Here is a 16,388-nt window from a genome sequence, read left to right on the forward strand (position 1 = left end):
TACACAGAAATCAGAGGCATTCATATACGCCAACAACAATCTAATTGAGAACCAAATCAAAGACTCAATTCCCTTCACAATAGCAACAAAGAAATTAAAGTACCTAGGAATATATTTAACCAAAGAGGTAAAAGACCTCTACAGGGAGAACTATGAAACACTGAGGAAGGAAATAGCAGAGGATGTAAACAGATGGAAATCCATACCATGCTCGTGGATCGGCAGACTCAATATCATCAAAATGTCTATACTACCCAAACTGATCTACAGATTCAATGCAATACCTATTAAAATCCCATCAGCATTCTTCACAGATATAGAAAAAATAATTTTACGCTTCGTATGGAACCAAAGAAGACCCCGAATATCAAGAGCAATTCTAGGCAACAAAAACAAAATGGGAGGCATTAATATGCCAGATATCAAACTATACTACAAAGCTGTAGTAATTAAAACAATATGGTATTGGCACAAAAACAGGAATATTGACCAGTGGAACAGATGTGAGAATCCTGATATAAAACCATCCTCATATAGCCATCTCATCTTTGACAAAGCAGACAAAAACATACGCTGGGGAAAAGAATCCCTCTTCAATAAATGGTGCTGGGAAAACTGGATAGCCACCTGTAGAAGGCTAAAACAGGACCCACACCTTTCACCTCTCACAAAAACCAACTCACGCTGGATAACAGACTTAAACCTAAGATATGAAACTATTAGAACTCTAGAGGAAAAAATTGGAAACACTCTCCTAGACATCGGCCTGGGCAAAGAGTTTATGAAGAAGTCCCCAAAGGCAATCACAGCAGCAACAAAAATAAATAAATGGGACATGATCAAACTACAAAGCTTCTGCACAGCCAAAGAAATAGTCATGAAAGTAAACAGACAACCTACAGAATGGGAGAAAATTTTTGCATCCTATGCATCTGATAAGGGACTGATAACTAGAATATACTTAGAACTCACGAAAATTAGGAAGAAAAAATCAAATAACCCCATTAAAAAGTGGGCAAAGGACTTGAACAGAAATTTTTCTAAAGAAGACAGAAGAATGGCCAACAAACATATGAAGAAATGCTCAACATCTCTAATCATCAGGGAAATGCAAATCAAAACCACAATGAGATATCACTTAACCCCAGTGAGAATGGCCTTTATCAAAAAATCTCCAAACAATAAATGCTGGCGTGGTTGCGGAGAGAGAGGAACACTCCTACACTGCTGGTGGGACTGCAAACTAGTTCAACCTCTGTGGAAAGCAATATGGAGATACCTTAAAGCGATACAAGTGAATCTACCATTTGATCCAGCAATCCCATTGCTGGGCATCTACCCAAAAGATCCAGTGACACTCTACAAAAAAGACACCTGCACTCGAATGTTTATAGCAGCACAATTCATAATTGCAAGGCTGTGGAAACAGCCCAAGTGCCCATCAATCCAAGAATGGATTAATAAAATGTGGTATATGTACACCATGGAGTACTATTCAGCTCTAAGAAACAATGGTGATATAGCACACCTTATATTTTCCTGGTTAGAGCTGGAACCCATACTACTAAGTGAAGTATCCCAAGAATGGAAAAACAAGCACCAGATATATTCTCCAGCAAACTGGTATTAACTGTGTAGCACCTAAGTGGACACATAGGTGCTACAGTAATAGGGTATTGGGGAGGGGGGAGGGGGGAGGGGGGCGGGTATATACATACATAGTGAGTGAGATGTGCACCATCTGGGGGATGGTCATGATGGAGACTCAGACTTTTGGGGGGAGGGGGGGAAATGGACATTTATTGAAACCTTAAAATCTGTACCCCCATAATATACCAAAATAAAAAAAAATAATTAAAAAAAAATGGATCTCGGGGGGGAAATGGGCATTTATTGAAACCTTAAAATCTGTACCCCCATAATATGCCAAAATAAAAAAAAAAATGGATCTTATGAACATAACAAGTAGACTGGTCATTAACAGACACCAGGAAGGGTAGAGAAGAGGGGAGGATGAGAGAAGAGAAAGAATATAAATGTATTTATTACTACTGAATTGTACACGTAAAAATGGTAAGATGCTAAATTGTGTATGTGTATTTTACCTCAATAAAAATAAAAACATATGGTAACAACAAGCATTTATTTTTAATAGCTGCATGCATTTTTTAAATCATGCTTTTGTTCAGTGAACCTTTAGGTTGTTCTATTTTTTCTGTATTATAATATTTAAATGAATACCCATCATTGGTAATGCTGGGTAGAACAATATGAATATGTCAAATTTATTAGATATTACAAAATTTATTAACACTTGCTTATAAATAATGTTGGTCACTTTTCTTATGTCTTTAATTACTTTTAGCCTGTTTCGTCTACCAATTTCAGAGTTATCTAAAAATTTATCCACTTATGGATTTGTCAATTTCCTTATAGTGTTAATTTTACTTCATACATTTCATGACCATGTTTTCATTGGCACACATTTATGAGTATTATATCTTCTTGGTGGGTGTAGTTTTATGCTGCTCTGTATTCATTAATTATTTTCCTTAATTCTACTTTTTTCTAATATTAGTATTGTTGTACCATCTTTTTGTTTTCTTTTGGTTGATGTTTATTTGGAGTACTTTTCTGTATTATGCAGTGTTTTACAGAGAAACAGAACCAATGGGATAGGTATAGATATAGATATATAAGAGGAGGTTTATTTGTGGGAATTGGATCATGCAATTATGGAAGTCAAGAAGGTCCACAATATGTCATCTGTAAGCTGAAGAATAAGGAAAGCCAGTAGTAAATTCAGTCTGAATCTCAAGGCCAGAGAAGCAAAGGGACTGATTCTATAATCCTGGAATCTGAAGCCCGGAGAACCAGGAATTCTGATGTCCTAGGGCAGGAGAAGATGGATGTCCCAGCTGAAGAAGATAAAGAATTCACCCTTTCTTTGCCTTTTTTTTTTTCTCTGTGAGCCTTCAATGGATTGGATGATGCCTACTTACATTGCAGAGGGCAGGTCTTCTTTGCTCAGTCTATTGATTCAAATGCAAATATTTTCCAGAAATACTCTCACAGAAACGCCCAGAAATAATATTTTACCAGGTATTTGGATACCCTTTAGCCCTTATGTATCATTGACACATGAATTTGTTGTTGACCATCACACCTTTCTTCTTTATGAACCTCATGTATGTAGAAATGGATTAATAATAATTCATAGTTTCTAATGCATTATTAGAAAAGAAAAGCTCTTTTCTTTTTATTTATATAATTTTATTTATTTATAGTAATGATGAACAATTATTTATGATATATGCAGGTGTTACTATCTTTAATGTGTCAAATAGTATATTTTTAGGGTTAGATTCATCATTCATTAACAAATCATCTTTTTCATGCTTTTTAACATTTTTGACTGGCTTGGGAATTTCACAGATATTTTCTCAAAAAAGAGAGAAGTGTGCCTGTCACTTTAGGGAAAACAACTGACAGTGTTTGTAGCCAGTGATAAAATTTGAGCTTTCGAGTTAAAATCAGAAGTTTGAAAATGTGTATCCACCACTACAAAAATGAGAACTTCTCAATACTTAAAGACAGGGCCAGGTACATAACTTTCAGGGCTCAGTGCAAAATGAAAATGTGGAGTTCCTTGTTCTTAAAACAAATGAACAAAAAGGTATCACTAAAAATATAAAATATAAAGCTTTTTCTTTTCTTCTATGTTCTCTCTCTTGACTTGTCATGGTGTTTTTTATTTGCTACTTAATGTTCTAAGTAAAGAAAATTAAAATTTTATGCTATGTGCATGAATTTTATTGTTTATCTTTATGTTGTGCAATGCTAGTTTTACATGCAAATATAAGAACATTTCATTCATATGCAGCACAAACATTGCACAATTTGTGTTTCATAGCACGTACATGCATGTATTTGTTTTATTCTTACCAGAAGAGTGAAAATGATGCACAACCCTAATCAACAGTTTTTATTTTATTTCTTCACACTTGAACATTCTATCAACACTCTCTTTTGTTTATTTATAAGAAAGGACTGAAAGAAAAAGGAATTAAGGGTTGCCCTGTTTTTACTTTAGAGTTACCCTGTTTTCCCTTTTTTTTACTCTTCTTATTTTCAGTGAAAGTTGTTGGCTATTGTGAGAAAATAACCCCAGTAAGAAAGAACATGGCAAGGCCGGGCGCTGTGGCTCACGCCTGTAATCCTAGCTCTTGGGAGGCCGAGGCGAGCGGATTGCTCAAGGTCAGGAGTTCAAAAAACCAGCCTGAGCAAGAGCGAGACCCCGTCTCTACTATAAATAGAAAGAAATCAATTGGCCAACTGATATATATATAAAAAATTAGCCGGGCATGGTGGCACATGCCTGTAGTCCCAAATACCAGGGAGGCTGAGGCAGAAGGATCGTCGAGCCCAGGAGTTTGAGGTTGCTGTGAGCTAGGCTGACGCCACGGCACTCACTCTAGCCTGGGCAACAAAGCGAGACTCTGTCTCAAAAAAAAAAAAAAAAAAAAAAAAAAAAAAAAAAAAAAGAAAAGAAAGAATATGGCATAATTCTCTGGTGGTTCATCTTTCATAGAATGCACTACATTCTTTCTATATTAGAAACAAGCTCTGGTTTGACTGAAAACTGGTTTCTCATGGCTGTTAGTGTCCTCATCTAGTCATAGGCTTAACAAGCTCACTGATATTGTTTGGACATGTGCCTTTCAAAAACTCATGTGGAAATTTAATTACCATTGTAACACTATAAAAAGGTGGGGTCTTTAAGAGGTGTTTAAGTCATAAGAACTCTGCCTTCATGAACAGACCACTCTGTTATCCTCAGAGTGGGTTCTTTATTGTGAAAGTGGGTTTGCCCCCTCTTGCTCCCTCTCTGCCATGGAATGGCTCAGCAAGAAGGTCCTCATTAGATACTAGGCCCTGAATCTTGGGCTTTCCACCCTGCAGATCTGTGAGCCAATAAATTACTGTTTATTATAAGTTACTCAGTCTGTGGTGCTCTGTTACAGCAGCACAAAACAGACTAAGACACTTCGTACTTTGAATCTCACTGAATTCCCACACTTCATGGGTTCAGCAGAACTTTGTGATTGTGGAGCGTTACAAACACTGAATGCAAATGAGTGACCAAGGAACACTGCATATTGCAGGCATCTCTTTTGCTTCATTGTCCTATCAGGATTCACTTACAGAACAATTTCTAAGATAAAATTATTAAAAATTTTAAGAAGGCAATAGCAGAGCATTACACCAAACATGGGGCTCTTTTGAGTGTGGGGTCCTCTGCAGCTACAGATCTCCACTTCCATAAAGCCGAGCCTGCTTACAGACTTTTGTGAGATTAGTGGTGATATTAATGAATTTGAATTCTTGATATTTTATATAGACACATATCAGCATTTGGAAGATTTGCACAAATGTGTGAACCAATATTTTACAAATGATTGATGCATAATGTTACAAAATTAAGAATGAGTAAAGTATCCATTGAAAGGGAAAAATAGATAAATCAATTTTAATGTTAACAGAAGACAAAATGTTCATTGGTATGGTTTCAGATTCCACGTTGCCATTTAAGAAACTATCATTTATTGATTTTTGGTGTAGGATCAAAGAATATCCAGAATTATCTGAAAAAGCTAAGGGGATTTTTTTTCCTTTTTCCAACTACATATCTGTGTAAAGCTGAACTTTCTTTTTCTTTTTTTTTTTCTTTTTTGAGACAGAGTCTCGCTCTGTTACCCTGACTAGAGTGCCGTGGTGTCAGTCTAGCTCTCAGCAACCTCAAACTCCTGGGCTTAAGCGATCCTACTTCTCAGCCTCCCAAGTAGCTGGGACTACAGGCATGTGCCACCATGCCTGCCCAATTTTTTCTATATATTTTTAGTTGGCCAATTAATTTATTTCTATTTTTAGTAGAGACGGGGTCTCACTCTTGCTCAGGCTGGTTTCGAACTCCTGACCTTGAGCAATCCTCCCACTTCGGCCTCCCAGAGTGCTAGGATTACAGGCGTGAGCCACCATGCCTGGCCAGAAGCTGGTCTTTCTTTGTACACTTCAAGCAAAACATCACATCACAATAGGTTGATTGTAGAATAAATCCACTGTTTGCACTGAATTTTTCTTGCAAAGAATAGATGTTAATTAAAATATGTTATTTATGTTAATATGTAATGGCTTGGATTGTTATTTTTAAATGAGTTTATAAATTATAGATTTACTAACCTCTGTTTTAACTTGGAATATAGAAAATCCAATATCTACAACCCATAAAGAGAAAAACTGTTTGGAGCGCCCAATAATTTTTAAGAGTGTTTAGGGGTCCTTAAACCCAAAGTTTAAGAACATCTTATCAAGTGGATCTCAGAAGGTGTCATGAAATTCTTAAAACAAAATTGAAACTCACTTTAGTAAAAAATGAATCAAAAACAGTAGGCACTTTTAGGAGGCAGTAAATGTACGACTTCTTGAAATAAAAGGGTATTATATCTTAATAATAGGATATTATAATAGAGTTTTAAATAATTGAGATTCAGATAGAACAGTATTAACAAGCATAATTATGAAACTAATATTTTATAGACCCTAACATCATATTTTGTCATAATCCTCAAGATACACTTGATAGTTTTTTAAAATTTTATCTTTCCTCTGAATTTCAATATGTTTGTATTTTCTGATTATAAAATAATATATTCATTATAATAATTTCAAACTATATATACACATAAATAGACACATATATATAGACACATAAATATATAGACACATAAATCTTCTGAATTCTCACACTTTAAAGACATTATCAATTTTTTGCATTTCCTCCACTGTGTTTTTATCCTCTGCTACAATTAATAACATTATTATTGTAAGAATTAATGTCAACATCTGATAGTAATAGGTATGCTCATTTATTTCACTTAAGAATATGTTTTAAACTATGTTGTTTTATAAGATACTTTTTCTATGTCATTATATAAGATCTACCATTGAAATTATATATTTTAAATTATAGAATTATATATGAAGTTTGAATTGTTTCTAGTTAATAAACAAGTATTGACCTGAAATGAGTGACTTGGAACAGACTCCTTACTTAACTGATGGAATGCATTCAGTTCAGCACATTCATGAATGACTTTTTCCATTATGCAATTGACCATGGCCAACAAATAGTACTTTATTTATAAGTTTACTATTTTAATTAATTACAAGTGGAAATATACTTACAGTTAAAAACAAGCAATACAGAGTCTCTGGTCTGAAAAAATTAGAGTCAAAGAGGGGAACTACCATGTACATAAATAACCATAATAATAATTAGCATGTCACAAATCTGTTTAAAAACAAAAATGAAAGTACCATTTTCCAGTCACCTATGTGAGTCTATATTTGATGAAAAAAGCGAAACCCTAAACAAAGACTTTTAATATAGTATTTTACCAGCTTCCTAGACTTTTTCTGTAATAAAAATATTTTTTGACACCTATGTTGTGACTTGCCCATGGTGATATCAATAATTAAATGAAAGATACTGAATATGAAATAGCACTTGCTTAAACAGCAGTATGGTCCATTGCCCTATTTAATTGTAAGAAAGAAGAATGTCTATAATTTACTCATACATGTCTTGTATATTCAATCTGGAGATCACTGCCCATCTCTGCTATTGTTTAGTACATTTGATTTGAGGCTGGAAGAGATGAGGACATCTATACCAGGGGTAATATATAAATTTACCACAAATCAAAGGATTCAAATTAAAATATAATTCTATAATATAATTATTAAAATATAATTCTATAATATAATTATTATAATCTAAAATAATATAGTTATTTTAGATTATTTAAAAAATTATGCTCCCAGTATTGTGGGCATCAGAGCAAGATTGGTATCTAATATTTGGGTAAAATGGAGTAAATCATTGGCCAAAAAGATGACTACAAATTATGCAATCAATAAAATAGCAAAAATCATTTGTAAAATCACAGTAACATGTTCAAAAGGCAAAATGATAAAGATGAGCAAACACTAGGATTAGAACTGCATAAAATTATTAATGCTTTTGGATAAATATCATTGGGGATTATACAAAAGAATAGAAAAGTTATGCCAGGGAGTAGGGTTATATTTGATTTGTTTCTATTTTGCTGAACATTCTTGAATATTACTTTTTCTTGATAAAATAAACATCTGAACAAACATTAAAAAGGCTTTCTAAGGCAATTACAATGTAATGCCTTACATCTGGAATTGAGTCTCAGGTTGGAAACCTGGTTCTCTCATTTATATATGTGTGAATATGGATTAGTAACCTAATTTTACGACCCTTAGTTTTATCATTAGTTAAATACAGATTCTGCCGTTTCTTTAGAATTATGAGTTTAATTAAAATGACATATGTGAAAGTGTTGCTAAAAGTCCCTGAAATATAGTTGGCATTCATTACATTTTAGTTGATTCCTAAATCAGGGAAATCTTTTTTTGTTTTTTGGGTTTTTTTTTTTTTTTTTTTTGCCGTCTAGTGTTTTTGAAATGCGAATAAATTTTGCTAAAAGGCTTAACATACTGGTCTAAAGAAGGTTATGCACATAGGGATTTTTACTTGATAATGGAACTTACTACTTTCAGCAGTTTGACTGCATGTGCTTGAAAGATTTTAAGCAGTGAATCCATTTTTACCTTTCAAGGCCATTTATTGTCCTATGCACAATGATGAAAAGAGAGTCCAATGCAAGTGTGTACTTAATTCAGGCAAAATGCTTTGCTTTATCAAAAAAGTTACTAATCTTCAATTAACTTCTGTAAGAGGACTTTCTATTTCAAATTCTTAAAATATTTTGCATTATACAAATAGGTGTAAGATATTATAAAATTTTTGGTGTTACTTGACTTCAGGATTTTATGGAAATGTTTATTGTCTACATTTTGGTATACTGGAAATAGCACAAGAGTGGAATTTGAGAGAATTATGTTCTTATAAATTCAGCATCATTTCTTCCCTCTTCATATGTAAAATTAAGGGCTGCATTCCCAATTATTTAAGGTAATTTTCATTTTCAAATTCTGTGATCCTATGATTCTACCTATTATCTATCTATCTCTATCTATAATCATCTATTTTTCTATAGTATGGCCATTATATATTTCTTAACACAGAGCCAGCACTTAATAAGAGGTGGTTGTTAACGTTATTTATTAGCCAACAGTATATCCACAAATACTAAAATACCTAAAACAAACCCTGCTAAAAATACTGCATAATTCCTTAATGTGATTTTCTTGCAGGCTAAATTCCCTCCTTGTATATTTGATAATGGAAAAATTGTACTTCATTATTATAGGAAAGCCAATTATATTACAGCATAGCCAAATAACCAACTTTTGAGAGGGGAGTTGGGGTTGATACTTATTAAGCATTTGTTGTATTCCAGGCTATTTTTAAAAGCACTTCACATATGTTATTATGGCTAAAACCTAAAGTAATAACCAAGATAAATACTATTTAATTTATAAGGAACCTGATACACAGAGAGCATATAAAACTTTCCTCAAGTTCATACAGTTGAATAGCAAAACTAGGATGTAAACCCAGGTCCCCCTGTGTCCAAGCTTGAGCTCTTATATAGTATGCTGTCCTGCCTTATGTATGGTAGAACTCAATGACTGAGTGTTCCCCAAATGTCTCTCCTGCTTATAATCACATGCTTACAGATATCCATGGATAGCCTTTTTACACATAAAAATAAAAATGTCTGTTTCAGGTTTTAGGATCCACAGTTTGTGAAGTGAAAACAATGCAAACAGAGAGAAAAGGAAACTTTATGCAATTTTTCAAAAGGCAGAAAAAGTGGGAACAGCTATACAAAATGAAAAATTGGAGCAAAGGAGAATAAGCAGAAAAAAGACAACAGAGATGTGATTGAGAAAGTATGTTTATTGAATTATTAGACAGGATGGGGTAGGAAGAAAAAAAGATGTTTCCACTAATGATGACTGATAGTTGGCAAAGATATTTTTGAAACAAGATAACCCATTTTCCACAAGTCAAGTGACAGGACCAAATCCGAATTTTAACAGAACAATGTGGCTATGATAGAGTGCACTTGTATGAACATCACAGGCATAGCTCTGTCAATTGATGTTTTCTGTGACTAAAGCAAGATATTACTGAAGTTGCACGTTCATCACTTTCTAAACTAGATGTCAGAGACCTTAAAACACTCCAGAAGGAAAAGTCCCATCTTTTATATTGTGAAAGAGATAAAGCACACAGCAAGAAATGTAATTCTCTTGAGGATTCTTCCCAAAGAATTTGATAGAGCATAGCATTTCTCATGTAATTTAAAATAAATGTCCTTCACAGAGATTTTAGCTTTTGCGTCTGATTAAAACCATAATTCCTTGTGTTAAATACACATAAGGACAGAATACATTGGTATATGGTGTGTTGCTATGAGCCTGAAGTTTGGCAGCAGACAGGATTTCAATCAGCAGTCCACAGCTAAGACAAAGACACTTCTGTGGTACAGCTCGATGAGCTGTAGGACAGTGAAGGTGGGGCCATAGCCATGGATTTGGTTTACACGTTGAACAGCCTTTTGGGATCCTAGATTATATACTTAACTCAATTCACCTGCTTTAGTTCCCATCATTGGATCTTTTCTTCCTGATCTCAGGGACAGATAGCCTGGTTTCTAATCACCTCTTCTGGGAAGATGAGTACCTTCTATTTTCCTACTTACAGGCAATGGAGACTTGACTGTAATTTTGTTTTAACCATCTTGGTTTAGCCATGCTCTCTTTTTCCTATATATTGTTTTGTCACTTGAGATTTTACTTAATTATTTGATAATGGTTGAAAAGAAATGGGAAGTATTCTAGTTATCTATGTCTTGTGTAGCACATTGCTCTAAAACTTAGTGGCTTGAAGCAACAAACATTTATTTTATTTTATTTTTTCATAGATCATGGGGATCAGTAATCCTGGAATAGTTTAGCTGAATGGTTCTGTTTCAGGGTTTCTGACAAGGTTATAATCAAGGTGCTGGCCAGGTCTGGAGTCATCTCAAACTCAACTGCAGGGAAATCTACTTCCAGCTCACTCATGTAACTGTTGAAGGTCTCAGATCCACAAACTCACTCACAATATAGTAAATGGCTTTCCCAAGAGCAAACAAAACAAAAGAGCAAAATAAAACAACTTTTAAGGTGAAAAGATTGAATGAAACACTGTCTTACTAAAATGATGTATTTTACTTATGGAATATAATATTAAATCTCATGCCCATTGTGTGTGGTCATAGGTCAAAAGTGTCAGAATATGATTTTTCAAAGCTCATCAAAAATTGCAATGGGCTTGTATACTTTGAGTCTGAAAAGTGTGAAAAAAATATCCATTCTAAATTGTCCTCAGGATAAGAAATAAACCAATCATAATTATAGAATATTTAGAAATTAATACATAAAACATAAAATGTAGCACATAACATAATTGTATTAGAAATTAAAAACATAACAAATATAACCATGAGAAGTCTGTGGCCTTAAAAACTTTTTTTAAATAAAAAACAGCAGAAATATGTGAACCAAGCATTCAAGATGAAATTAGAAAATATAGCAAGTCATATTTATGGAGAAACAGAAGATTATAATAATGATAAAAAGAAATTAGAAAGTTATAAAAAACAATAGATATTTACTTGTTTTGTTGAATAAATATAAGATCTATTTTTCTAAATGAAAGGAAAAACCTGATAAAGCAAACTGCTAGCAAATATAAATGATTTATATAGGATATTTATTGTAAAAGTGGGCTACAGTAGGGTAAGTCATGATATGTCTGTACAAAAATACTCTGTAGTATTTAGAAATAATGTTTTGGAAAAATAACCTTTCTTATGAGAATAATAAATAGTTTATGTCAAATGAAAAAATATGATGAAGTGCATAAATTTGATGATTTTGACTATTAAAGATAGTAGTCAATTGTTTTCCCAACTTGGTGGAATTAACCAATGAAAAGGTATTATGGTTAAATACTAAGTTGTCCTCTTATAAATCTTTAAAAATTATATAATGTTAGACTTCTGTTTCCTGTGATGGCAGACTAAGTCAGGCTGTCCAAATCTTGCCTTGGTGTCAAATATATCAAATATACAAAAACTTGCTTAGAAGCAATGGAAATAGAGCATGATAGTGAAGAATTATCAGGCAAGTGTATGTGGGAAGATTGAGGCCCAGGAGCATTTGAGCTACATTTCACCTGGGAGCCGGTGAAAAATCTGCAATGGCAGCTGAAAGACCGACAGGATGGATGGCTCATTTGACAGCCTCATAGGCCTAGGCTAAAGGGTCTTAAAGTCCATCACCTACCAATTGAATCCTTGATAAACTTTTCTTACATTAAATTGGAACTCTAAAGAACTGCACAGAAGAGTGACGGTGATGCAGAAGAAGACAGTCTTTTTCAGGGACTGCAGTTCAGCTTTATGTGCTTCTCAACTTTGAGTAGCCCCAGTTAGATAATATGTTCTCAGGCACCTTGAAGACAAAAATCTAAATATTTTGGGGGGTGGAAATAAAATAATCCTTCCACTCAACTATTTCTACAGACAATTTGAAAATACGATGTTTAAAACAAAATCATAATACTAATCATACAAGTAGTAAAAATAACATGAATGCCAACTATTGTCAATAACAACAATAATAGAAATAGATCCACTGGCTCTGCAAATAGTGAAGTTATCAAATCCAGGTTTTAAAAACATATACTTATTATGTTCAAGGAGTTAAGTGTAGAAATAAAAGAATTTGAACCTGAAACTAGGACAAACCACAGAGAAATTCTATAACTGAAAAACATAAGTGCCCAAATTAGAAACTCAACTGATGTAATTAACAGCAGACTAGCCGAAGGGAGAACTGGTGAACTAGATTACAGATTAGAAACAAATTTCCCATAATGAGAAAAAAAATATTATATAGAAATACATAAAATCCAAAGAAGAGGAAAGAGATAGTATATAGGTCTAATATGTAATTTAATCCCAAAATAAAAAGAAAGAGAGGATGGAAGATAAATAATATTTAAGAGTTTAATGATTAAGAAATTTTTAAAATTAAGAAAGGGCATCAAGCCATAGACTCTAGAAATCATACAAATTTCATGTAGAAAAATTTTAAAGAAATTCACATGTAGGCTCATGATAGTAGCACTGTTGAAATCAAATTCAAAGAGAAAATGTTAATATAATCCAGATGAATATGTATTATTTTCAGGAAAATAATAGAATGATAGCTACATTTTACAAAGAAACAATGAGTATAGGAAGGCAAAAATGGCACTTTTACGATACCATTGCTGAAAAAAATTGCTGACTTTGAACTATAATTTATTGAAAATATTCTGCAAATTAGTACAACCTCTTTGGAAAGTAATATGGAGATACCTCAAAGAGCTACATGTAGAACTACCATTTGATCCAGCAATCCCATTACTGGGCATCTACCCAAAGGAAAAATAAAGACATTCTTTAAAAAAGACACCTGCACTAGAATGTTTATAGCAGCACAATTCACAACTGCAAAGACGTGGTAACAACCCAAGTGCCCATCAATACATGAGTGGATTAATAAAATGTGGTATATGTATACCATGGAGTTCTACTCAGCCACAAAAAATAATGGTGATCTAGCACCTCTAGTATTATACTGGATAGAGATGGAACCCATTCTACTAAGTGAAGTATCCCAAGAATGGAAAAATAAGCACCACATATACTCACCATCAAATTGCTATTAACTGACCAATATTTAAGTGCACATATAAGAATAACATTCAACAGGTGTTGGGCAGATGGGAGGTAGAGAAGGGAATGGGTATACACACATAATGGGCGTGGTACGCACTGTCTGGGGGATGGAAACGCTTGAAGCTCTGACTCTGGTGGGACAAAAGCATGCAATACATGCAACCTAAACATTTTACCCCCATAATATGCTGAAATTAAAGAAAAACGAAAATTTTAAAAAGGAGGAGGTGGAGCACAATAGCTGAGATGGCTGAATAGAAACTCTAACAATTGTCTCTGCACAAATATCAACTTCAACAACTATCCATGTCAGGAAGCACCTTCATAGGAACTAAAAATCAGATAAGCAATCACATTACTTGTTATTAACATAATATCAAGGAAAGAGGCACAGCAAAGGGCAGAAAAGACAGTCATGCACTGCCTATACCAGCCCTCCCACATCTCTTGGCAGTGCTTCATCAGCAGGCTGAGTGGAGAGAGAATCTGTGTGCTTTGGGAGGGAGAGTGAAGTGATTATGGGACTTTGCATAGGAACTCAAGGCTACCTTGGCACAGGAGAACACAGCACAAGGCAGAATTCTGCCGGTGTCCACAGAGAGAGCATTTAGACCAGCTTGGTCAGGGGGAAATTCTCCACCCCAGCAGTAGAAACCAGAATTCTGGCTAGCTCCACCATCAGCTGATAAAAAGTGGCCTGGGGCCTGGAATAAATTTGTAAGGCAGTCAGGCCACAAAGATGGCAGTACTTGGGCAATTCATGCAGCTGTACTTGCTCAGAGCCAGTGGATTTGGGGCGGATGTAACCCAGTGAGACTTCAGTGCAGCAGCCAAGCCAGTGCCTGTGCCACCCCTTCCCTAACTCCAGGCAATGCATCTCAGTGGGAATCTTCTTCCACTTTGGGAAGGAAAGGGAAGAGTTCAGAGGACTTAGTTTTGGAACTAGGGTACCAGCTCAGTCACAGTAAAATAAACTACTAAGAAGACTCCTGAAGCCCCTGATTCCAGTCCTTATTTCCTAGATAGCATTTCTAGAGTCAGTCTGGGCCAGAAGGAAATCTGCTGCCCTTAAGGGAAGGATCGAGTCCTGGCAGGATTCATCACTTGCTGACTAAAGAGCCCTTTGGCTTTGAATAAGCATCACAGTCACTTAACAGCCAGGCAGCTGTCACTATGGGCTTTGGGTGAGACTGGGCTGGCTTCACGTGTGACCTATCACAATCATAGTTGCAGTAGCAACAAGGGGCGCTCACATCACTCCTCTCCCAACTCCAGCAACTCAGCACAGAGAATGAGGGAAGAAAATGAGAGACTTTGCTTTGTAATCCAGGGAATTCTCCCATATGTTACCCAAATCCACCAAGGCAGCACTACTAGGAGTCTGCAAGAGTCACAGCATTACGGGGTTTGGGCACCCTCAGTGCTGATAGAGCCACAGTGACCAAAGGCTTAGATCCACACTTTGATCTCCATTCCATTTGAATATTTGGAAAGCTTTCTCAAGAAGGATAGGTTTAAACAAACCCAGACTGTGAAAATTAAAATAAATACCTAACTTTTCAATGGCCAGACATAGATGAACATCCACAAACATCAAAAACATCTAGGAAGACATGACATCACAAAATGAACTAAATAAGCTACCAGTCATGGATTCTAGAGTGATAGAAGTATATGACTTTTCAGACAAATAATTCAAAATAGCTGTTCTGAAGAAGCTCAATGAACTTCAAAACAATGTAGAAAGGAATTCAGAAGCCTATCAGAGAAATTTAGCAAAGCTATTGAAATAATAATTTAAACAATTAAGCAGACATTCTAGAGCTAAAAAATTCAATTGATGAGCTGAAAAATTCAATTCACAAATTGAAAAATGCATGAGTGACTCAACAGCAAAATTGATCAAGCAGCAGAATTAGTGAGCCTGAAGACAGGCTATTTGAAAATACATAGTGTGAACAGAAAACAGAAAAAATAATAAATAAGAATGAAGCATGCCTACAAGATCTAGAAAATAAATAAATCAATAAAATAGATATTCCATGCTCATGATTTGGAAGGATAAATATTGTTAATGTCCATACTACCCAATGTAATCTATAGATTCAATGCAATCCTCATAAAAATGCCAGTGACATTCTTCATAAAAATAGAAATGATAATTCTAAAATTTATATGGAACCACAAAATGTCCAGAATAGCCAAAGCCATCCTGAGTAAAAAGAACAAGACTGGACAAATCACATTATCTGACTTCAGATTATTCTACAGAGCTGTAATAACCAAAACAGCATGGTACAGACATATACAACAGGCACATAGACAATTAGAACAGAATAGAAAACTCAGAAATAAATCTACACATCCATAGTGAACTTATCTTCAACAAAAGTGTCAAGAACATACAGTGGGAAAAAGACAGTCTCTTCAATAAATAGTGTTGGGAAAATTGGATATCCATCTGCAAAATAATGACCCTTATCTCTTACCATATACTAAAATGAAATCAAAGTGTAGTAAGAGACTTAAATCTAAGACCAGAAGCTATGAAAA

This window comes from Microcebus murinus, chromosome 1 (genome assembly GCF_040939455.1).
Source record: "Microcebus murinus isolate Inina chromosome 1, M.murinus_Inina_mat1.0, whole genome shotgun sequence".
Taxonomy (NCBI): Eukaryota; Metazoa; Chordata; class Mammalia; order Primates; family Cheirogaleidae; genus Microcebus; species Microcebus murinus.